Below are 24292 nucleotides of genomic sequence, written 5' to 3'. Positions count from 1 at the left end.
GTAGAGAGTTAAAAGGAATCATTACCAAGAAAATAATAGTCATGAAGGGTATCTAAAAGTGGGGGGTACTTTGGCTAGAGACGACACCTCCTTCTCGGGGCTTGTTGCCGATTAACTATGTGGAGTGGGGTCTCAACACATAGATGCCGAGGCGGCAGGCCGTCTTGGCAATATATAATATATATAATATATATACATATGTAAGAATATTGTAACATGTAAGAATATATGTAGATATACATATATTCTTATATGTAGATATATGTAGATATACATATATATGTAGATATACATATATACATATGTAAGAATATACATATTACACATATATGCATATATATACTTGTAGCTCAAAATAAAAATAAGATCTGATGAGAAAATAAAAAAAGCTATTATTATCTATTTGTTTATTTTGCAATAATGGGGATGGAACCCAGAGAAACGTACACATGAAGTTACCTAGTATCACAAAACAAGGATCATTTATTTCTTGGTAATGGATAAAACCAAGGTTTTCAAGTATTACTACAGCTTGAATGGTTGAATCTTAAATCAAAGACAAATGCCCCTCTGCTGTCCAGGCTTGATAGGTGGCCGGTATTTTAAATAATCAACTATGTACAGGACAATTTGAAATTCAAGATCACAATACTGTGTTCTATTTATCGACTCCTTTACTTTCCATACTCATAACAAATGGAAAGTTTTGATTCTCTAGGACAGAAAACAAAAGTAAAAGATTTTAATTCACATAGACATTAAACTGAGCCTTGAAGGAGAGGATGCTAAAAAACATATCGTGAAGCCAGGCGTGGTGGCACACTCTTGTAATCCCCACGCTTGGGAGGCACAGACAGGAGGATCACACAAGTTCGAAGCCAGCCATGCTGGCTTAAAAGACCTTGTTTCAAAAATATAAAATGGGTCTGGGAGAGTAGCCCGGAGGTAGAAGGGCTTCCAGGAACCCCATTAACACACACACACACACACACACACACACACACACACACATACACACACACAGAAAACATATTGAGAGAATGTCTGGGCAGAGGGACTGGTGTGAGCATAGCTCAGGATCTATATGCACAAGCCTTTGAGAAGAGACTGAGATTAGAAATATCAGGTATGAGCAAAAGGTTCACATAGCAGATGAGTAGAATAAAGTACTGAACCAGTGGACTGGAGAAAGTCTGTGGAGACCTATATACATAAGACAAGGAGTATACAGCTATTAAAGATTTATGTTCAGATGAAGTGGAAAAAGAGACTAGAGGTTAGAAATCTAGTTAAGAAGTTAGTATAGAAGTTCAAATACAGTTTGCTGATACTGTGAAGTATATTATTATAGAAGGAAAAATATAGAAATGAAAATTACTGACAATATTTTGAGAATAGTTTAACTCCCTAGATTCGATTTGGAGAATATACATGTATATCCAAGAATGCAATGACTCCATTTTTTTTAATTCTTTTTTTTTTTTTATGTGTGTGTGTGTGTGTGGTACTGGGATTCCTGGAAACCCTTCTAACTTCGGGCTACACTCCCAGACCTTTTTTTTTTTTTAATTTGGAAACAGAGTCTCCTAAGCCAGCATTGCTGGCTTCGAACCTGCGCAATCCTGTCCCTGCCTCCCAAGTGCAGGGATTACAAGCTTGCGCCACCATGCCCGGCAATGACTCTATTTTTCATCTGTTTCCTTGGTGTTCCTGTAGCTGTATTTGGTAGTTACTTGGGTGAGTATTTTTTTCTTTTTTAGTAATGATAAAGGTATTATTTGTATATTTCTTGCCTGGTCATTGCTATTATTCTTTATTTTCTGGCTTTTTCCATCATTAGTCATTATTATCCAATAAAATCTCAAAGTTCAATGTGGTTTCACAACCCAGGTATTACATATGGATCTTCTTAGACAGAAATCACTAGAGAAATGTAGGGAATATGCAAAGAGTGAATAGATAGAGGATCTTCTACAAACTTCTACACTGAGTTGCAAGTGGGGCTTATCTTTGTCACCATTTACCCCGAATCGTCAGAGGTCAAGGGTTTAACTTCATGGACCTCTTAACTCTCACTTCTTATGTTTCAAAGACTCAACTCTGAAATTCTAGGATCTTAAGTTTCTATTCAATAATATTAGATGCTCTATTACTTTCATATTATTGCTATTATTAATCAGAAAATCTCTTAGATACTGGAGCTGCAATAATAAATAAGAATACATAGTTTCTGCCCTCATGGAACAATAATCATTTATCTATAATTTGACATAATTAAGCAAAAGTTTAGAAATTTCAGTTTGTTTTTGGCTACCCACACCCAAGCTGTATGAAAATATATCATGAAGGGCAACTTTTGCACAAACTTTGCACAGGTTCTTTGATGACACCATAGTTGCCTAAGTTAAGCCTTTTTGCTCTTCTTCCTAGATAATATTCATTGATTATCATATACTAAATATTTCATGTGTTTTTTTAAAATTATCACTTTAATCCTATAAAGCAATTGTTATTTTCTCCAATTACAGATGAGAAAATGGAAGCACATAATATTTCAATGACTTGCCCAAGACCACAGTTATGGTTTGGGTTCTAAATGGCCCCCTAAAACACATGTGTTGAAAGGATGGTCCCAATACAGGAAGTATCAGAGATGAGACATGGCTGGAGAAGATAGTTCACTGAGGGCATGGTCTTGGAGACTAGGTATGCTTCTACTCTCCTGCTCTCCCTCTTTATGCTTCTGGTCATCATGACTGAGGGTGGCTATTCTTGATCTTGCCCTTCTCTGCTGAACTTTCTGCCTTGAAGTTGGCCAACTATGGACTGGGCCTCCAAAACTCTGAACAAAATAAACCTCTCTCCTAGAAGATGTGAGTTGCAGGGATTTTGATCTCAGTGATGGAAAAAATGTATACAACAAACAAAAGCAGTTATTCTGACTACAAGTCATATATGCAAAAGAGAAAAAAAGGACTCAAACATCTCCTTACCATCATAGATAACAGTAGTACCATTAGTTGAATCAATTCAGAATGCATCATGGGACAAATTTAAATTAAGTAAGATTTCAAATTTCCAAAAAGTTCAGAATAAAGTATAGAATAGAAGTAAATACTTACATGCATATGCAAAACTACTACTGTCAATCTCAGTATTATGTATAGGGAAGGGAAAAGAGTTTGGGATAGAGCTAAGAAGAAGCTCACCAAGTGCTGTATACATGTATGTCCTTATAACTCTGAACTACATAATGATATGAGATTATAATGCACCAATAAAAATATTTTAAAAAGAGTAATTGAATAGACATATGTTCAATGACATAAAAAATTGCCATATTGTTGAGAAAAGAAAATGCATTAAAAAGAGCAATGAGTGCTCGCTTCGGCAGCACATATACTAAAATTGGAACGAAAAAGAGCAATGAAGTGTTATCACATTTTTGCAAAGTTGCATTGTGTATGTATAGATGCAGAGGAATACCTTAAATTATGTTCATTGAGAATGCTTAGTCAGCCATAGTGGTTCATGCCTATAATCCCAGTACTTGGGAGGCTGAAACAGAAGGATCACAAGTTTAAAACCATTCTCAGCAATGTAGTGTGACCCTGTTTCCAAATAAGAAAAAGAAAAACAAGCTGAGGGTATATCTAGGAGGTAAAATATCTCTAGATTCAATTCCCAGTACCATATACACAAAAGAAGAATGCTTACTTGGGATGTTGAGAGCTCACCTAAGCTTCATATTTTATTAGTACCTTTGTATAAAATGTGAGCTTATTATTAGTATATGCTTACCATAATTAAATATTAATTTTATAAAAATAAAGATGTTTATTTAATAACAAAAAATAATAGGAAGTGAAGTCTGTGTACAACACCTCAGTCTTGATTCTAACTGTATCTAGCTGTTGGTATGACCTGGGATAAGTTACCTGAAATCTATGTCAGCTTTATTAAGTATTAGTTGGTAAAATAAGTTTTGTAGTCTTATTTTGTAGACACTATGATTCGTTAAGATGGTCCTCAATTATCTGTGTGTTCAGTGTAGAGCTGGACCACCAGTCTGAATAGACATTAAAAATTAGGAGAACAAAGACTTGTTTAATAACAATAACTTCTCTTCTTCCTTTTCTTCTTCCTTTTCTTTAAATTATTATCTTGGCAGTGAACCTTGGCTATAGATAAACAGAATTCAATCACTTTCTAAAAGACAAAAGTTTAATTAAAACCAGACCACTCATCCCCATGACAGGTATCTTCATCATAGACTGAAAGGCTGGAGACTGATTTGGAAGGAGAATATGATAATCAGACCTGGGATACTCATGCACAACGCTCTCACTCTGACCAGAATTCATACACTTAAATAATAAAATGGATGAAGGAGGAGAGACTTCATCTTCATTGATTTACATCAACAAAGTTCTTGGTATACAGAGATATGACAAAAAAAGCTCTTTTAAAATTATAATAAAATGCAATTTACTTGAATATTCATAGGATTAGGAGTATTATCAAGTTTTACTTCCAAATAAAAGCTTTGATTCTGATGCCATTATTCATTAATTTTATTTATCCATCAAACATAAATTAAAAACATACTGGTAGTCAGAGACTATACTAGGAAGCTGATAAGAATATGTCATGGCCCTCATTACTGTAAGGAAATCTATTCATGCATTGTAATATAACATGATAAATGTGAAGACAATGAACAAAAATGCTGCAATAGCCTTCAAAAGAGTGGAATTTCATACCGCCATAAAGCTCTTGCTCTTACCAAAGATTGAGCAATATCCTCCAAACTGTTAGAAATATTTGTAGATTCCTATAGAATGGATTCTTTTCTTGTGTGTTTCTACTTACTAGAAAAGATTTTATATCTTACAAATTTCATTCCAGTGCAAAATGTCTAACCCCATTAAACATTAACCAATTCAATTAATTATCCATAATGTATGGTTTTAAAATTCCTGATTCTCTTCAAATATAGATGCATAAAAGGACCTGCAAGAAAAATTCCCTTTGGCTACAGTGGCACATTTTCTTATCTGTAGTGTGTGTGTGTGTGTGTGTGTGTGTGTGTGTGTGTGTGTGTGTTCCTGGGGATTTAACCCAGGGCATTTTACCTCCATGCTACATCCCCAACCTATTTTATTTTTATTTTGAAACAGTTTGTCACTAGATTGCTGAGAGTCTCACTAAGTTTCTGAGGCTGGTCTTGAACCTACGGTCCTCCTGTCTCATCCTCTCAAGTGTTGATATTACAGGCATGAGCCACCACAATCAATACTAGTATTCTTTTCCAAGGATGACCTTAACAAATTACTATGTCAGGTGAACTAGAGACGTTTGTTCTTCCATGGTTCTACAGGCCAGATATTTACAATCAAAATGCCATTGGAACCAGGTTCTTTCCACAGGCCATATGGAAGATTCTGTTCCTTGTCTCTTCCAGCTTTTAGTGGTGCCAGTAATTTCCTGGCTTGTGGCCACTTCACTCCAATCCCTGCCCTTTGGTTCACGTTTGAACATCAATGGCAGATTTTGTATGGAATTTCAGAATTTCCCAGTGAAAAAAGAAAGATATTCTTTGGAAGGATCAAGAGAGGCATTTCTCCTCTGACATCACCTGGTAGAAATTCCAGTAATTGGGGAATAAAGAGATATTTTAAAGGAATGGAGAAGGAATGCATTCTTAAGTATATCTTTACAGGATTTTAAAATAGCCTTCTATGTGACCATTATTCACTAGGACAGCATCCAATGACGAACTCCAGCTATACATAAGAAAATCTAAGCCCAAACATAATCATAGTTTAAAAAATGTTGTAACCATGAAATGTGATAACATTGCTTCTCATTGCATCCTCAAGAAACTTAATTACCTTCTAACACCATCTTATAATATTATATCACTGGCTATGCTCATTCACTATAGAGTTTAAATAAGCTAAAATATTTCCAGAAGCAAGAAGGTTAAACCAAATCCAGGAGTTATTTTTAATATGGCATCAAAAATTAAAGTCACAGCTGAATCTAGTTTAACTACTGCTTAAATCACCCAGTGGGGTGCAGCAACAGATTGTAGAGTCCCTAGTATTTTTAGCCACATTCTTTGCTTGAATAGCCATCCACATTTGTTAGAGTAAAACCACTTTGCTTCATTTAACATTTCTAAAATAGATAATGCTTTGATCTGCTGGAAACCAACTTACATTTAATTTATTACATTTTTAATAATATAAATTATTACTAAAATGATTTTGAAATGACTTCTAGTATAAAAACATGTTTAAGAAATAGAATCATTATCATTTAAAAATAAAATTACATCAACAAATATATCAAAGTCAATTTCTAAGGCAAACATGAGAAGGAAAGAAAGGGGAGGGAATGGGGAGGGAATTGTGGAAGGGCTAAATGAGTGATGTACTATGTATGCCTCTACCATCATGTACCCCATTAATGACTACATGCACCAATAAAATAAATAAGTAAAAATAAAAATAAAAACAAACAACATCCCAAGATGTGCTAGGGATTGGACTCAGGGTTTTGAGTATAGTAAGCACACACCACCACTGAGCAAGACCTCCAGCCTCAGTTCTGAGTTCCTCAACAAAAGGACGCATATCAGTTTGTGATAATGGTATTTTCAGCGTTTTTATTTATTTATTTTTCTTCTAGAAGACTCTTTTCTTTGGCAACATTTGACCTTATTTTGGTTCACCACAGTATTGCTTCTACCTCTAGTGATACCAACCAGGTTAAGAAATGGGCATGTGATTCAAGTAAAGTGAATTAATTCATCCTTGACATTGCTATATCAGCAAAGGGATATGCAATGCTTTTTGTCCAGCGAGTTATTAAATTAGAATTGCCAGGAGTATACTTCACAGACACTTTGAGCAGCATGTTTGCTTTAGGAAGATTAGATGTGAAGAGGAAGAGACAAAATTTAGAAGATGTGAAAAAAGAAACAAGACACAGAAAGGGTAGTGGATGGAAGGTGCCATTTTTGACCCTTGAAGACTGATTTATGCAGAGGACCTATTGAGTAAATACATTGTCTTCAGTTTACTTCAGCCAGTAAATTCCTTTTTGTATTGAAATTAGCTTGAATTTGACATCTGTCACTTGCATACAGTAAGGCCCCGAGTGATATTATATTGTTCTATGTTTTATGTTTATGTTTGTGATGTTGGGGATTGAATCCAGGGTCATTAGACTTTTAAATTACACCCCAGATCTCTTAATTTTTGTTTTGAAGCAGAGTTTTACTAGGTTGCTGAGACCCTCTCTAAGTTGCTGAGACTGGCCTTGAATGTGTCATCTGCTTGTTTCAGCCTCCCAAGTTCCAGGACTACAGGAGTGTGCCAATGCACCAGACTCTGTCCTCATTTTTGATAGATAATTTGCATTTCATTGGAGGAGCTATTTTTCCCTCTAGGACTGGATGTTAGAAAATATGAAAGATGTCTCAACAAAGTCTTTACTAGAAGAAATAAAAGCTATTGAAGGAAAACTAGACAAGCTGTTCTATTGAATTTTATATCTACAAAGTGATTCTTGGTTTAAATAAGAGAATGTTCAGTTAAGTATATTTATATTTCTTGTAAAACTACAGTTGGGCTTCTCTAGTGTTTCATCTTTCTTCTTTTTTTTTGATGATCAATAGAATCATCAAAATTAAGATGTACCAGCTTAAAAAAAGTGTTTCTTTAATATAGTAATAGAATTCAGAAAACTAGTGAACTAGTCTCTTTCAAATGTTATTCAGGTGATGTTTTGTTCACAATGGAGTTCTAAATGTGTGAGTGTATTGCTAATAGTGTGTCATAAAGACTTTAACTTTTGGGCCTTCATCATTTTTTTCATGTGTGTGTATGTGTGTGTGTGTGTGTGTGTGTGTGTTTGTGTGTGGTTGTGAATGTACACATGCGTGCATGCATGTGCGTAAGTGCACACTACATGGAATTGAACTCAGAGGCAATTTTATCTCTGAGGCCACACCCCCAGATCTTTTATTTATTTATTTTTGTTTTGTTTTTGTGTTGAAACAGGGTCTCACTAAATTGTGGAGGCTAGCCTTAAGCCTGTAATCCTCCTCTTTGAGTCTTCCAAGTACTGGGATCATAAGTGTGTATTACCATGCCCAGTAGGCTATCAACAATTTGAGTAATAGAACCACATAAGAAAGCAGCTCTGAGTTGGACGTGGTGGCTCACATTTATAATCCCAGCATTCAGGAGACTGAGACCTGAGGATTGCAGTTTGGGGACAATCTCAGCTGCTTAGTGAGGCTCTCTGCAACTCAGTGAGACCCAGTTTCAAAATAAAGAATAAAAAATAGGGCAGAGGGTGTAGCTCGGAGGTCAAATGCCCCTGGGTTCCATCCCCAGACCCACACACACACAAAAAAAAAAAAAAAAAAAAAGAAAGAAAGAAAGCAACTCTGAGTGAGCACTGCTAATCAGAATCACCTAGAGAGCTTTCTTAACAATTTTACTATTTATTTATTTTGAAATAGTGTTTTGGTTACTGAGAGTCTCGATAAGTTGCTGAGACTGATCTTGAACCTGTGATCCTCCTGTCTCAGCTTCCCAACTACTGGGATTAAAGCTGTGCACCACCATTCCAAGCTTCCATTCTTTTCTCTACTTTGTTGTACCACTTTACCACAAAAATGATTCAAAGGGGTTCCTCTAGAGAGAGTCATCTTTACTTGAAAAATAAATTGATTTCACTTAAGCTCTTAAACAGTTATTTAATTAGTGTTCCCAATTTTTTTGAAATAAACTATGAATAACTTTGGTATTAAAATAGCTAAATGATTCCTGAGAAATATCCAATTCTGAACAGAGATAAACCCTGTTAGGCACATGAAGGAAATAGCTCAAAAATATCATTAAAAGAACATTTATGACATTAGTCAACACCCTAATGATCCATTTTAAGATCCCACAGAAGTCTGAAGATCCACAGTTTTTAAAAATGACTTATATTAAATCATTTTTAAATTAGTTCCCTTAGAAAGTTTTGTCATTTGTGTAGGGTTTAGAAATTTCCTGAGCTTCCTTTGTATGCCGTGAATATAAGATTATCTTGGATAATTATATTAATTGCATATCAGAATTTTGCTTGATAATAAGGTCTGTTCTAGAAATATAGCTTATGGGCTGAATCTTATTAACTTATAGAGATGGAGTTATTCAAATGTGCAACGTGAATCGTGCTTTTGTGACACCACTCCCAAACACATTAGGTTTATGGTGTTAGAGTAGAATATTTTAAAGTTAAGAATCATTATTTCACAGTCTAAATTACTAAATTATCACCTTTTATTGCATGCAAGAATAAAAAAAATTCCCTTTCGTTTTTTCTTTTTTCTTTTTTTCTTTTTCTTTTCTTTTCTTTTTTTTTTTTGTTGTTATTTAAGAAAGACAGACTGCCACATGCAGCGCATCATTTGGATGTGTCTGAAGTCTTGGAAGCTTGACTACCGCATGTTCTCCTACAAATGAACCTTGAGAACTTGTTTGGAGGTTTTAGCAGGGGAGCCCAGCTACTCCTATACCCTTGACCAAAGACTGGTCCTCCTCTCTTCGGGGAAAATCATTCTCTTCTACCAGTGCACTGCTTCAGGAGGGATACACAAGGAGTGGTGAGGGAGAAAGGGGATATCTGCCTAGCTAGCCAGATCACCTGAATCAACCCTGGCGATCAGTGGGGTGACAGATGTCTCGGCCAGATCGCTCTCACATTTAAAATTTCTGGTCTTTGCATTATAACTAAAACATAACTTGCATACATATTGGTTAATGACAGGTTAGTTTGAAAATATATCTAAATTGACTACTAAAATTCTACTCCCTTAGGGCCATAGATTCCTCAGAGGAATGTTAAAAAATAATCTAAGAAATTATTTTGATCATTTCCCCAAATACTCACTTATGAGAGAAAAAAATTCAGGTTGTTCAACACAAATTGTTTTAAAGCAAAGATGGAATTATTTCTTGAATGATTAAAGATGTGTTTTCAGAGTTAGTTAATAGTCACATTAATAAGAATTTATAACAACAGACTCAAAAATAGGAATCATGTAGATTTAAGTTGTGATGTACACTTAGTTTTGGGTGTTTAGAAGATTTCTATTTCACAAGCATATTTTGCTATTTTACTGACCTATGTGAGTAATCATTAAATAATATTATTTAAATGTAAAAATTTTTTACCTATGTAAAATATTTGATTATTCAAATTCCATTTTAATAGATGTGTATCATTGCATGCCAGTTTCCGTAATGCTGACAAGCCTTGATATAATATCATTCACAGTCTAATAAACATTGTCATAATATTAATAAGAATTGTAGCGCGCGCGCGCGCGCGCGCGCGCGTGTGTGTGTGTGTGTGTGTGTGTGTGTGTGTGTGTTACTGATGATCAAACCCAGGAGCATGCTACTTCTTCAGCCCAGATGCATTCTACTTCCGAGCTACACCCCGAGCCCTATTTTTTATTTTTTATTTTGAAACAGAGTTTCACTGAGTTGTAAAGGGTCTCATTAAGTAGCTGAGGCTAGCCAGGAACTGCTATCTTTCTGTCTCAGCATCCCGAATACTGGAGTTACAAGGGTGTGCCACCATGCTTGGCTTCCATCTTTATTTTTTACCTCAAAACGAGGTTTCACTAAGTTTCTAGGTCCTCGCAGGGGTGCTGAGGTTGGCCTCAAACTTACAGTCCCCCTGTTTCAGCCACACAAGTGCTGAGATTAGAGGCATTTACCACCATGTCCAGCTAAGAATTGTATTTTATCTAACACAGCTCTTATTTAAGGCATAAAGAAGCAATTAGATTTATGTTGCCAGATCTAAGAGATGATGGTTTCTAAAAGTTGTTCCCTAAAAAGTAGAATCCATGTAGTAATGCCAGTTGCCTGGGGAAAATACACTCATGAGCAGTTTTTCACTTCTTCTGTGTAACCACCATTGTAATGCCATACTCCATAGCTATCGCTGATCATAGTCTTCAAATTAGCTTTAAAGCTCAATATTTTGTCAGTAACATATCCTTTATCTTGTGCTGTCTGACTATTTTCTGATGAAAACTTTAAGTCTTTAGCTAAATTATATAAATTTCTGATTTTTCTCTCCTCTTCTAACCCTCCCCAAACACAATATTCCCTCCCTCTCTGTGTGTCTGTGTGTATAGAAATTTTTGTACTTATAAAATAAAATGATAAAAAAGAAGCTTGTGATGAATTAAGTATAACATTTTTTATTAAGGAGCTGAAAACAACGCAGGAAAACTAAGAATTGGTGTAAATTACATGCAATGGCATGGAGGGAATAATGGATGTAAGTGGAAAGATAAGGGAGGGGGCACTCCATTAGGCAGTCCCAAAACAAGAAAATTAAGAAAAATAATAGTGTCAGCCTCTTGCAGATCAATTAAAGAATGGGAAGTGAGCCAATGTTAGAAAGGGAAGAAAGGTCCTATAATCTTCTGTTGAAAACGATGGCAATGGGCCATTTATCCTGTTGGTTTTACCTTGGGCTGGTGCCCAGACTGGACAATTAATAAAATATTGTCACAGTACTGGCAACTTTATTTTGCTGCTGTTATCGAAGCGTTATTAAAAGCTATGTGCACAAGTTCAATCCATATTCTAAGTCTGAATGAAAGGAAAACACAATCAATGTGGAAAACCATGCAGAGAAACAAATCAACAAAAGATAGAACAATTTCTGCTCTTTCCTGGGGTGTATATGTCTACAGGAAGCTGACACACACACACAAAAAATACATCAACAAAGAACATTTTTTTGCAATGAGCATGTTTGTAATAAAATATTCAGATGCTATCTATGTATCTAAAATAATCAGTAGAATAGATGATTTATAGGACTACAAACAGTCAAATATTTGGAGCTCTGTATACACCACTGCTCATAAATATATAATCAAAATAATATAGGGAACCAAAGAGGTTGAAATCAGAGAGCTACAGTAACATATGCATACCCATGTTCTTAGCAGTACAATTTGTAATACCCAAAATTTGGAAACAGCCTAGGGCCCCATCAATAGATGAATGGTTTGCAAAGTTATGGGAAATACACACAATGGAATTCTATTCAGCTATAAAGAAGAACAAAATCATGTCATTTGTAAGAAGATGGAAAGGGCTGGAAAGTGTTATGTTAAGTGAGATCAGCCAAACACAGAAAGAGAAGGGACATATGTTTCCTCTAATATGCCCAAACGAGTGAGCATTGGGGATACCAGAGGGAATCCAGCTAATGGAAGGAAAATCTCAGCAAAGTTTGAATGGAAAGCTAAGATGGAAGGAAGCTGAACTTGATTGATGAGGGGCTACTTCCAAATAGGTGTAAAAGTACGAATATAGCATGGTTAACCTGGGTATTAATTGTGGGGAGGGGGGAAAGGGAAAACGAGGTGGGGAGGGCACCAAATACATATTAAATGTATAACATTTACTTTCAATAAAAAATTAAAAAAATAATAATATAGGGAAATATGTTTCTTCTACCAATAATAAAAAGCATATAACTTATTATATCCTGCTCCAATAGGTTGTTTCTAATAAAAATCAATATTTGATATTTTCTCTACTTAAAATATTTTGAAGTAGCCAAAAATACATTAATCTTTTTAATTACAAAGGGATTCTCCTCTCCACCAACTACTTTATCTGATTAAATTTATATTTGTTTTAATTCCAAAATAGTCTTTTGTCAATAATAAAACAATCACCTAAACATGTATTTTATAGTAAATTTCAGATAATTAAATGATTTAATATATTTTTGAGGCAACAAATTCTAATGTGAGATTGTTGTTCTTTAAAAAGAGCATTATATTCACTTATTTCTGAAAATTCTTATATTCTACAATGTTAGAAATTGATCCATTTAATCTCTTTCAAAACCAGTTTCTTATCTAAGAACAATATATCACTCTCATTATTTCAGTTTCACTACATAAATACCAGGGAAATGTTGACAATTCAACTACCACCTTACAAAGCTCTTTCAGTCATCAGAACTAAATATATAGCATATAGTCTAAATACTATAATTCTAATTTTTAATAACAAACCAATTTTCATCACCTTTCACTGATACCAAAAGGTAAATATATTAAATTTTAGTAAAATAATTTTTTCATATTTTCTTGAATTAGAGGATAAGGGCTTAAAACTGTGAACTTGAAAACAAAATTCTCCATTTCTCTTTCTTCTAATGCAAATGAGGTAATGTAATCTAAAGAATTTCTTAAATAATGGAAATAATGGTCTGTCTGATTATCAAACTTATCATTTATATTAATAAATCCTACCTAGCATGAAAATAAAAGCACAAACTCTGAAGATTTTATAATTATGCTACAATAATGAATTAGAGCACTCCAGAGATTTGGTTGTGTCAAGAAGACAAGAAACATATATACATACCCCTTTATAGAAAATAGAAGAGAGGCTATAACCTGCCACTGAAGTGCAATTCCATTATTCATTTCCCTGCCAAGTCACATATCTATCAGATAGCTTGTATAATAGAAATGGTAGAGTCCTCCAAAGTAGTGCATATTACTTATATACTAACATGGCATTATTATTTCAAAAGAAATACATCTTAAAGTAAGGGTTATTTTAAAATCTGTGATTCAAACCACAGGTTTGAATTTGAAGACAAGCTACAAATTTTTCAAAATTGGTCCCTTCTCCCTCCTTATGCGCCATTACAAATTCCCTTTCATGCAACAGCTTAATAAATAATTAATTCTTATTGCAAATATAACTTCAAAAATATACAATGATACTAAATTATCAAGATAGTTAATATTTCATTTGTGGTTCAACTAAGGAAAGATTTTTTAAATATTTTGACGTAATGAGAACACCTAAACATGATTTATACTAAGAAATTCTCACAATGAATTGAAATGTCAATAGTTCTTTTAGGCATTTTGTGACAAAGGACATTTTTATAAACCAAACAAATCCTTTAATCCACAGATAATTGTTGCTTTCCAAGATATTAGGTTCAAATAACCAGTTTATCCTCATAAAATATTTCCACTGAAATTAGGTGGAGTTCTGATTGATATAATTCTGGAATGTAGCTTATTGAATCACAGTAAAGTTACATGAAATAATTGAAGTTGGAATTGACACACCCATAATGCTCAGTAGAAAACAATATAATTAAAACCACACTGGTCTATCACATACCCTTTCCCTGAAATGGAAGCATTCAGCAAAAACTATGTATCTTTGCATTTTAATAGTTTTGTTCATTCTTGTTCAGACTTGTTTTTATTCAAAAATTTCCAAACATCTGTATAAGGGTTTCTTCTCTACTAACCATCCAACTAGAGTGAGGGTCATTTTCTTATATAAGTGCAACTCTGTATATAGACTCGGCAAGGTGGGGCAAAATTTCATTTAATTTAGACAGTGTAGGTATATGACTTTTATAAAGCTTAAATTATTGTATTTTTCTGTAGGTTCTAAATTCAGTAATTGTTTATTTTTAATATAAACTATTCATTTCATCTCTAATAATAATAAACAAAATTGCTAACTAGGAAAGTAACCAGATATTCATTAAGCTTTGTTACTTTGAGCAAGACAGCTGGACTCATAGGAGGCTTTTGTCAGAAAGTGGATCTGTGATAGAACTGTGATTTCAGAAATGCTGCAAATTCTCTTGATAATAAGTTGTGATAAGGGAGTACTGCAAGAAAAGTCCTAGTTAAGGAATCAGGATTTAGTCATTACATATTGGGCAGAAAAAAAGAAAAGAAGAAAGGAAGGAAGGAATAGGAAGCATAGGAGGAAAGGAGGGAAGAAAGGAGGAGCTTTCTGGTTTTGGAGTATGGGAAGAAATGAGTAGCCATAATCAACATGACAATTGCCAACCAGAAGAGATAAATGAACAGCATTTAAAGAACAGACAGAAAACTTTGTGGGTTAAAGGTGCTAAATCTGTAATATTAAAAGGCCAATGCATTATATGGAGCAATGAAGAGGAATAAAGAGTAATGGAGACACACCACAGGATTCAGCGCTGTACTGCTCCCAGGATCCTCGTGTTCCCTTAATATTTCCAGGTTTCTGCACTATCCATTGTGGATGTCTATAACTCCTCATACTTTTATTGTTATTCCTTTAGTACTCATTTGGTAAATGAACTGTGAACCCTTCTGGCTTTATTTTATTTGTACTATTGATTTTCTGTTAGGGTCCTAATGATGTCAGATAATCCAAAACATCTTGTTTTCATTTTTCCTACACATATTTTGGTTAATAGTAATGATCAAATGTTGAGGACTTACTAATGACAAACCTTGATGTATGGATTATGTAATAATAAATATGTAGATTGTGTTAACTCTCAATTGCCGGTGAGAAAACCTAGGCTCAGGAATGTTACGGAGTCACTAAGTCGCAGAACCAGTCTGTGTTCAGTTCTTGTACTTTTAAGGGCAATTGACGCACTGATTCCAGAGAGGGTTACTAAGATCCCTTGGCCTCATCACCCTTGAGAGGATGAACATTTATTTGGTTAAATATTAATAAATTTCTGAGCATGGTAGTTTATGCTTGTAATATCAGTATTTGTGAAGCTAAGATGGAAGGATCGCATGTTCATGGCCAGCCTCAGCTTACTTAATGAGGCCCTCCACAACTTAGTGAGACTCTGTTTCAAAATAAATAATACAAAATAGGCTGGAAGTGTAACTTGGAGGTAGAATATTCTTGGGTTCAATCCCCAGTTCTGCAAAAAATAATTAATATATGAATGTATATATGGTGTGCATTTCTATATTGGCTGAAGGATATACATGCATGCTAATATAAGACTAATGCGTGATGATTTTCTTGGACAGACATAAATGTCATAGATGTTCTTAAAAAGTATATGTTTGACTGATGTAGTGATTCATGCCTATAATCCCATTATTTACAAAGTTCAGACAGGAGGATTGCATGTTGGAGGACAATCTCAATAATGTAGTGACACTCTAGCAACCTAAAAAGACCTTGTTTCAAAAACCAAACAAAAAATAAACAAATAAATAAGGCTGGGGGTGTACCTCAGCAAAAGACTGCCCCTGGATTCAATCCTTAGTATCACAAATAAATAAAAAGTATATCTTCACTATAGACAAAGGAAGACAAGAGAAGGCAACTGAATACACTCTAAAAAGTGGGCATTACTGCCATTATTTACACCTAATATACATTATAGTCTTTGTACCTGAAAAATTAGAAGTTTAAAGCTTTTTTAAAATATATTTTTATAAGTGCATGTTAATTATACATAAAAAAATTTTTTTTTGCAGGTCTGGGGATGGAACCCAGTGGCATTCAACCTCCAAGTGACACCCCCTGCCCTATTTTGTATTCTTTATTTTATTATTTATGTATGTATGTATGTATGTATGTATGTATTTTTTAATTTATTTAGCGGGTCTGGGGGTTAAACCCAGGGGCATTCGACCTCCAAGCTACACCCCCTGCCCTAAATTTTATTCTTTATTTTTTTGAAACCAGGTCTCACTGAGTTGCAGAGGGCCTCACTAGGTAGCTGAGGCTGTCTGTGAACCGTGATCCTCCGGTCTCAGCCTCCCGAATGCTGGGATTACAAGTGTGCGCCACCACGCTCGGTTTGGATTTTTTATTTTAAAACAGGGTCTCACTAAGTTGCAGAGAATCTCACTAAATAGCTGAGGCTTTCCGCGAACCGCGATCCTTCAGTCTCAGCCTCCCAAATCCTGAGATTACAAGGGTGGTCACCACGCTCATCTCTAATTATATATTATAACAAGATTCACAGTGATAGAAGCATACATGCACACAGCACTTGGTGTGGTTCTCTCCAGATTTTACCTTCTTCCTTCCCCTCTTTATATATATTAAAATTGGAATTGATAACTTCATTTTGTACATAACATTTGAACTATTTTATTCTTCACTTTTTCCCTTTCTTTTTCTACCTCCTTTACCAAATCCTCTTCCTCTATTCTATTGTTAGGCACTGGTTTTAAACTCATAGTTATAAAGGGTGTGCGTGTGTATGTCTGTGTGTGTCTGTGTGTATCCTTCAGACAAAGAGTCTGTGTGGAATAAATCCACTAGAAAACTTTTCTAAATTCCATCAAAGTAGATCATAGCTTTAAGAAGATCGCTTAATTAAAGTAACATCAATGTGAGAAGTGAAAATTTTAAGGCATTTTCTGCATACAGACAGCCACAGAAGAAAACAGTTCAGTAAATTCAAAGCCAGGGAGATCAAAGTTATTATGATTATATTCTATTTCCATTTTATCTTACCTTACTGTGCATGCGCATTATTTTCTGCTGCTTATACAACTTATTACCTAGTCCCTTCGGTTTGAGGTCCGTAGAATGGCATTTCCCCTTTAGAGCATTACTACTTCATACCATATAATTGGCTAGGAGAATGAGAGAGATTGTGGTTACAGGAACAGAAAATGACCCCTTCAACAAAAATGAAGAATTATTGTTTGACTTGCTTTTACCCATTCCAAGTGTTATTCAGCATTAAAGGGTTTTTTAAAATTTATTTCAGATTTTAAAAATTTGAGATGATGGCTACACAAAAAAATACTAGACTACAAACATTAGAAAAGACATTTGCAACTTGGAAAAATTGTAGACACTATCAAGTTGTTTTCATATATGGTAAACTGATGTCTTCAAAGTTCACATAGAAGATAGCATTGATCTTTGATAGAAGGGAAACTCACAGAAGCAATGTTCTTCGAGTTTTGAATTTGTATTTATTTTTCAAAACACAAATATTTTTTCTATAAGGTAGCTTATTTGGCATTTCTGTTGTTATTAATTTATAATTGAGAACAGTAGTTGCCTTTTTTATTTAAGGAAAAATTTTTGCATCTTTTCTGAAGATAATAGAACTTGAAAGCTAAGTTGAAAATCTTAACCTCCCAACGTGCACCTCTTAGGAGCAGAAGCTCGGACAAAAACTTTTCCTTGGTAATCTTTTTTTTGTTTGTTTTTTTTCTTGTGGGTTTGGGGATGGAACACAGGGGCACACATCCTCTGAGCTATAGCCCCTGCCCTAACTTTATTCTTTATTTTGAAACAGGGCCTAAGTTGTGGACGGCCTCACTAAGTAGCTGAGACTGTCCGCGAACCGCAATCCAACCTCCAGTCTCACCTCCTGAATGTTGGGATTACAAGTGTGTGTCACCATGCCCAGCTTTCCTTGGTAATATTAATGTTAACTCTTAACCATTAGTAGTAAAAGGATGTTTCCATTTTGTTCCAACAAAGAGTTAAGACCATTAGTGAGTGGAGGGCACTCACTAGTAAAATTCAATTTATATTAATACAAATATTAATAAAAATGTCACACAACTTAAATTAGGTAATTTTTGTAAATTTTTCTGTTCTGTTATATTTTAGAGTTTAAAAGAGTTACTATTATTTCTTTGGGTTATTGTAATTCTACAGGATACAAATTAAAATTCTAAGAGTTGATGGTGTGTGTTTTCATGCTTGTATATGCTGCATGCCATAGAGAAAGGAAGAGGAAAGAAAGAGATGAGGATAGCAAGTTGGTAGTAGAGCAAGTGTTCAAATGTGTGTGTGTGTGTGTGTGTGTGTGTGTGTGTGTGTGCATGTGTATGTGTTTTACTGAGAATTAAATCCAGAGGTCTTCTATCAGTGAGCTGAATAACCAGCCCTTTTTATTTTATTTTGAGACAGATCTTACTAATTGCCAAGGCTGGCATCAAACTAGTGACAAATGGGAAAGTTTTCAGGAATTTTTGATTATTCCAAGTATAGTCTTCATTTCATTCTAACTTTTTTCATTTTTGACTTTTTTTGTAATACATTCCCAAAAGTTGTAAGGACAAGAGCAGTGAAATTGTTCATGAACCTGGCAAGCCAAATTGTGTTGGCATATATTTTATATAATATGGAAAAACAAGGAAAATACAAAACATTATTTTGGAAACAAAATAATTTGTTTCCAAATTGAGATTAAAAAAAAAAACTTGAGATAAAAACCCTCTAGAGTAGCTAAATGGTAATGGGGAAGGGATACTTGGAGGGAACAAAGGAGATTTGAAGAAAGGAACAGTTTAAATAATGCTATGAAGTTCTCACTATCAAGCTCACTAACACATATGGGGAGGGGGGAAGTGAGTTGGGATCTGGAGAAAAATCACATCAAATGTGGTGTGCATGAAAGCTTGAACCTTGTTAATAATGTGTACTTATATAGTATACTTATAGTTCACCAATAAAAGTATATTAAGCAAAAATTAAAACAAACAAAAAACTAGAGTTGAAATGCCAAGAACATCAAGGCATGCAGATGGTTTCTAGGTGTACTCTAAAACCTAACTTTTTGGAGACTGGAAACTCCTTGTATCTCATTTTTTTATAAGCATGCTTGGCTTCTTTAGATATGTTTAAATCACATAGAACTGAATTTAGTCATTATTAATGAGAAGTATCTTCTAAATCAGGTTTTAAAGAATACATAGTATGCATGCCACACCTTCCCCATTCCTCTACCCACTCTCGGAGGACCCTCAGAATTCTTCATGGTGTGGAGGGAGTGTCTGTTACCTAATTATAGCTGACATGTGAGGTAAAACTGATTCGCCATCCAGGAGCTGAATGAACTTCAACTTCTAATTTGTGAATCCAAAATGTGCTGCACATACTGTGTCACTTGTATGGCAGAAAATTATAAGAAAAAATGGGAATAATGTCTTCAATTATAGTTTTATAGAGCAATGAACTGCTTTGGGTTAAACCTACCAAAAATTGACTTTTTTTTCCCCCCCAGTTTTCACTGTGCACAAAAATCACCTGAGAAAATTTTTTAAAAATAGAAATGCCCAAGCTCTGTCCCCAGAGATTCTGATGCCGTTGTTCTCTAGTGCGACTGGGCTTCTTTTATAAAATGCCTTTTGTGAATCTAAACTGAACACAGAGTTCATAGTCAATAAACTGAGAGGGTGTTGTAACGACCCAAAGGGACAAAATATTAGCACTGGGCATACTTCTCCCAGATAAGCATATCAAGCAACAAAGGAAGAAGTGAAAAGCCAGGGAAGTTGGCTGCAGTATTTTTGTATGTCTTCATATAGGAAGTAGTGATAGAATACAAGTAGAATAGAAAACAAAAGCACAGGTGAAAATCATTGGGCTGTAGTACATTTGTCAAAGCTGTTCCATGTTGGGATCTATGACAAATTAGCTTGGCTAAAGGTACACAGCTTTAGAAATTGGGGAGATTTTATCTTTAAAGTGCCTTTTTAAAATTGTTTCTATAAAGCTGTTATAGAAATATTACAAAAGTTTTAGTTACTGAATAAATAACCGGTAGACTCCTGGGAAAAACAAAATAACATGGGTTTTCTATCTGATTAACTAAGTAGAGAGTCCCCTGCATCTTGTAAGAAATGCTGGTGATTAGAAACTTTACACACTTATGTTTAGATACCAGAATAAAAGGTGTAAGTTGTTTCAGAAAATATTTTTCTATAAACTAGTATAAGAAGTTTACAGTTAGTAAAACATAATTTAACATTGTTGAGGTTAGAGAACACAGTCGAAAGGGTCACTTTCACCCTTTATAACAATGCTGAACTCACTGGAACAGAAAATAAAATTTTCCATATCAGCTCAGCATCCCAAAGCCTAAAGTAGACCTTGAATAGAATGTGAGTATTCAGGACGTATATGAAATTAACAAGACACGATCAGTTCATAGCCTTTCTGTTTGTTTTCCAGTTACTATCCTTCTGTTTTCTTTCATTTGAGTTCTTGTATCCCATTTTCCCCCTAATTAAGGCCTTTCTGTTTTCTGTTTATTTTCCTAGCATGACACAAATCATCCATTCAGTGAGCCTCTTAGTTTGGAATATATTTCAAAGCTATTTGTAAGGTAATGCACAAGTTCTTAAATAACTTGAGGGAAAAACTCACTTAATATAGGATAAAGGTTAGTTGATAAAGCTAGACCATGCAATAAAGAACTTTGTGCACAGTTTCTTTGCTATTTAACCTAGGGTTTTTAAGCTGCTAAAAATAATCCAGGCACACCTGTGTTATTAAGTGACACCTTATACCATAGAGTTCGGGTTATACTGTGTTTTCATTGAGGTGTTGATAGCTAAGCAGCTGCTTAAATTTACCTAGTATGTTTGAATGATTTCAAGTTAGCACCATTTTTCCCCTGATTAGGACAATAATTATAATAGTAACTCATGAAATGTAAAGCTCTTTATTTGGCTCTGTTGATGACAGGTTATTATTTTTATTCCTGAACTTCCTGCTTCCACTAACTGCTTCACAAACAAAAATGGTTGTTAGGTGAAAATACTACAATGAGTAACAGTAATTCAACCAAGAATCAACACTTTTCATGAGTATAGAAAAATTCTTTTTCAAGAATTTGCTTTTCTTCCTTGTATATACAAGCTAAAAATAATAGTTTTAATAATAATAACAATAATAATAATAGTTAATAATAGTTTTAATAATAATAATAGTTTTCAGTAGGCTATAAAATTCACAAAATATCTCAGTTTTAATGGTGTCTTTCTATTTTTTTATTTTCCAAAAACATATGTATAAAAAACATAAATAGAGAAGACTTTGGAAATTTTGGTTTGAGATCTATGATCAGGACAGGCCCATAAAGTTGGTGTTAGCGTGTCAACTTAGGCTATCTCTCTCTCTTCCTGTCCTTTTTCTTTACTATTGGGGTATATGTGTGCATGTATGTGTGTGTGTGTGCGTGTGTGTGTGGTGGACCAAATCGAGTCTCACAGCATGCTTGGAAAAAAACTTACCTCTGATCTGTAACTCTAGCCCCAAATTTTCCCTAATGAAGGTACATTTAGAAGATAGGCAGTTTCATTGGAGTACTCATTGTAAATGGATTATCCTCAGATAAGGTATTTACCAATATACCCTAAGTCAAAAATTCACTTCTCATTCAAATTTCCCTAGATTTTAAAAAGCTAATTCAAAATCTTACTGTTTCATATAACACATTTGTGTTATATTTTGTATTCAATTCCTGTACATGCATCATGAAATTCTTTTTTAGTTATAATGCACTAGATGTACATATATAATATTTCAATATTAGACATTTATTTAAATATCCCATAAATATACAATCATACATGCAACTATATTTCTTCATTTATTGAAAAATTTTTATCATCTGAATATGGCAAAGTATTAGAATGTCCTGTCTAACCTTCTATGTAATGGACTAGAATAGTATTTTTCTATATCCCCAAAGGCATCATGTAGTTCAGGCTTGAACACTCACAATAATGAGTAACTCACCACCATTTGAAGTCTTTGGGCAACTCTAATCATATGTAAAATATTTCCCTTATCATATTGTTCTGTTTATGGATTTTTCTCTAGTCTTCTGTCTTTGGCAATAGACAGAATCCAGTGTGTCTTCTACATGCTGGTACTATTTCTTGTAGTAATTCCTCATATAACATAGTTTCCATATCTATCCCTCATCAATAAAATTTCTTCAAGACTATTATATGGAAGGCTAATACACTCGTATTTGTAAAGAAATATACCTATTAGTAGGTACAAATACTGAGTATGCAAGTAAAGCCCAAGTATCTGTTTTATATCATTATTATTATTATTATTATTATTATTATTATCACTATAATGATTTTTATTATTTTGAGCTTACCTCAGCCCTATTGATTTATGTCAGAGTTTGTCATTGAGTAAAAATTCACAAGGTTGCTAGCCTGTGGAGCCAATGCCATTAGTTGTTCACCAGAACTAGTTATGTCCACTGCAATTATGATTTATCATTATAAGTTGAATTCCAAGTATGCTCAAGTATCTAGTTTGAGCAAATGTGTCTTTATCTCAAGCTCAAAGTAAAATCTTGACTTCATGCCAAAATCTTTTTTGTTTGTTGTATTTGACTTTAATAATGTAAATAACTGATCTGAATAAATTATTCTTTATAGTAATACTTAGTCATCTTAGTTAAAATTGTTAATAATGGTTTTTATGAAAAATCATATTACTCCAGAAAAATAATAGCTAATATTCACTGAGTAGGGACTAAGTTTAGTTACTTCTAAACATTTAACTTATACCCCCCCATTTAGTCTTCACAATTATTGTCCCAACTGTATAGAAGAAAGAACTAAGTCTTAAATATCGTATTATCCACCATTATCTGTTCTTACTAAATTTTCCTACACTCAAATCTGTCAAATGTCATAAAAGTAAAATATGTTTCCTTTTTGAAATATTTCTTTTTGCTTTAGGAAAAAGGGTTTTATTTTTATTTCACTAATCTCTCAATACTTTAAAAATAAATATGCTAGTTTTCTACCTTAATACGCAAGGGTTGTGCACAGTATAAATACACACGCGCACACACACACACACACACACACACATATATATGTGATTTTTGTATCTAGTTTATATTATACAAATTGATTTAGCTAAAAAGAGTAGTAGCATCAACATAAAATACTATTTTTATGTGCAAGGCCCTTTAGAACCTAGCAACATTCTTCAGTGAGGCTCTATCCCTTGTGACCCATGGTCTAAACTGTAAGTATATACCTATCTCAATGCATAAAAGAGAGCTGGGTGTGGTGGCACATGCTTGTAATTACAGTACTTGGGATGCTGAGACAGGAGGATTGAAAATTCATGGCCAATCTCTAAGCAACTTAGTGAGGCCCTTCACAGCGTATTGAGACCCTACTTCAAAATAAATTTAAAATAAAATAGAGCCGAGGATGTAGCTCAGAGGCAAAACACTCTTGTATTCAATCCCCAGTAAACCTACACAGATACACACACACACACACACACACACACACACACACACACACACACACAGAATGTGAGAGAGACAGAGAGTGAGAGAGAGAAAAGAAAGAGAGTTGTGTATATGTGCCATGTAATTTATTTATCCTAATCTCCAAGAAGGTTAACATATACTAAAAGCAAAATCATATACTTAAGCACATTGACAATAGAGAAAGAAAGCACCTTCGTAGGTTCTTTATATAGAACGTCATTTATAACATGAGACACCTACCATGAGGATATTTTATAAGCCATGTGTGAGTATTTGAGCTAGGACATCAATGCCTGTTCATGGTAAGTCATAAAGAAGGTTGCCCTGGAGAGCTCACTGGTATCCTTGCCCAATG

Source organism: Muscardinus avellanarius, assembly GCF_963383645.1.
Source record: "Muscardinus avellanarius genome assembly, chromosome: 8".
NCBI lineage: Eukaryota > Metazoa > Chordata > Mammalia > Rodentia > Gliridae > Muscardinus > Muscardinus avellanarius.
The sequence above is the reverse complement of the archived record's forward strand: the minus strand, read 5'-3'. Positions refer to the sequence as shown.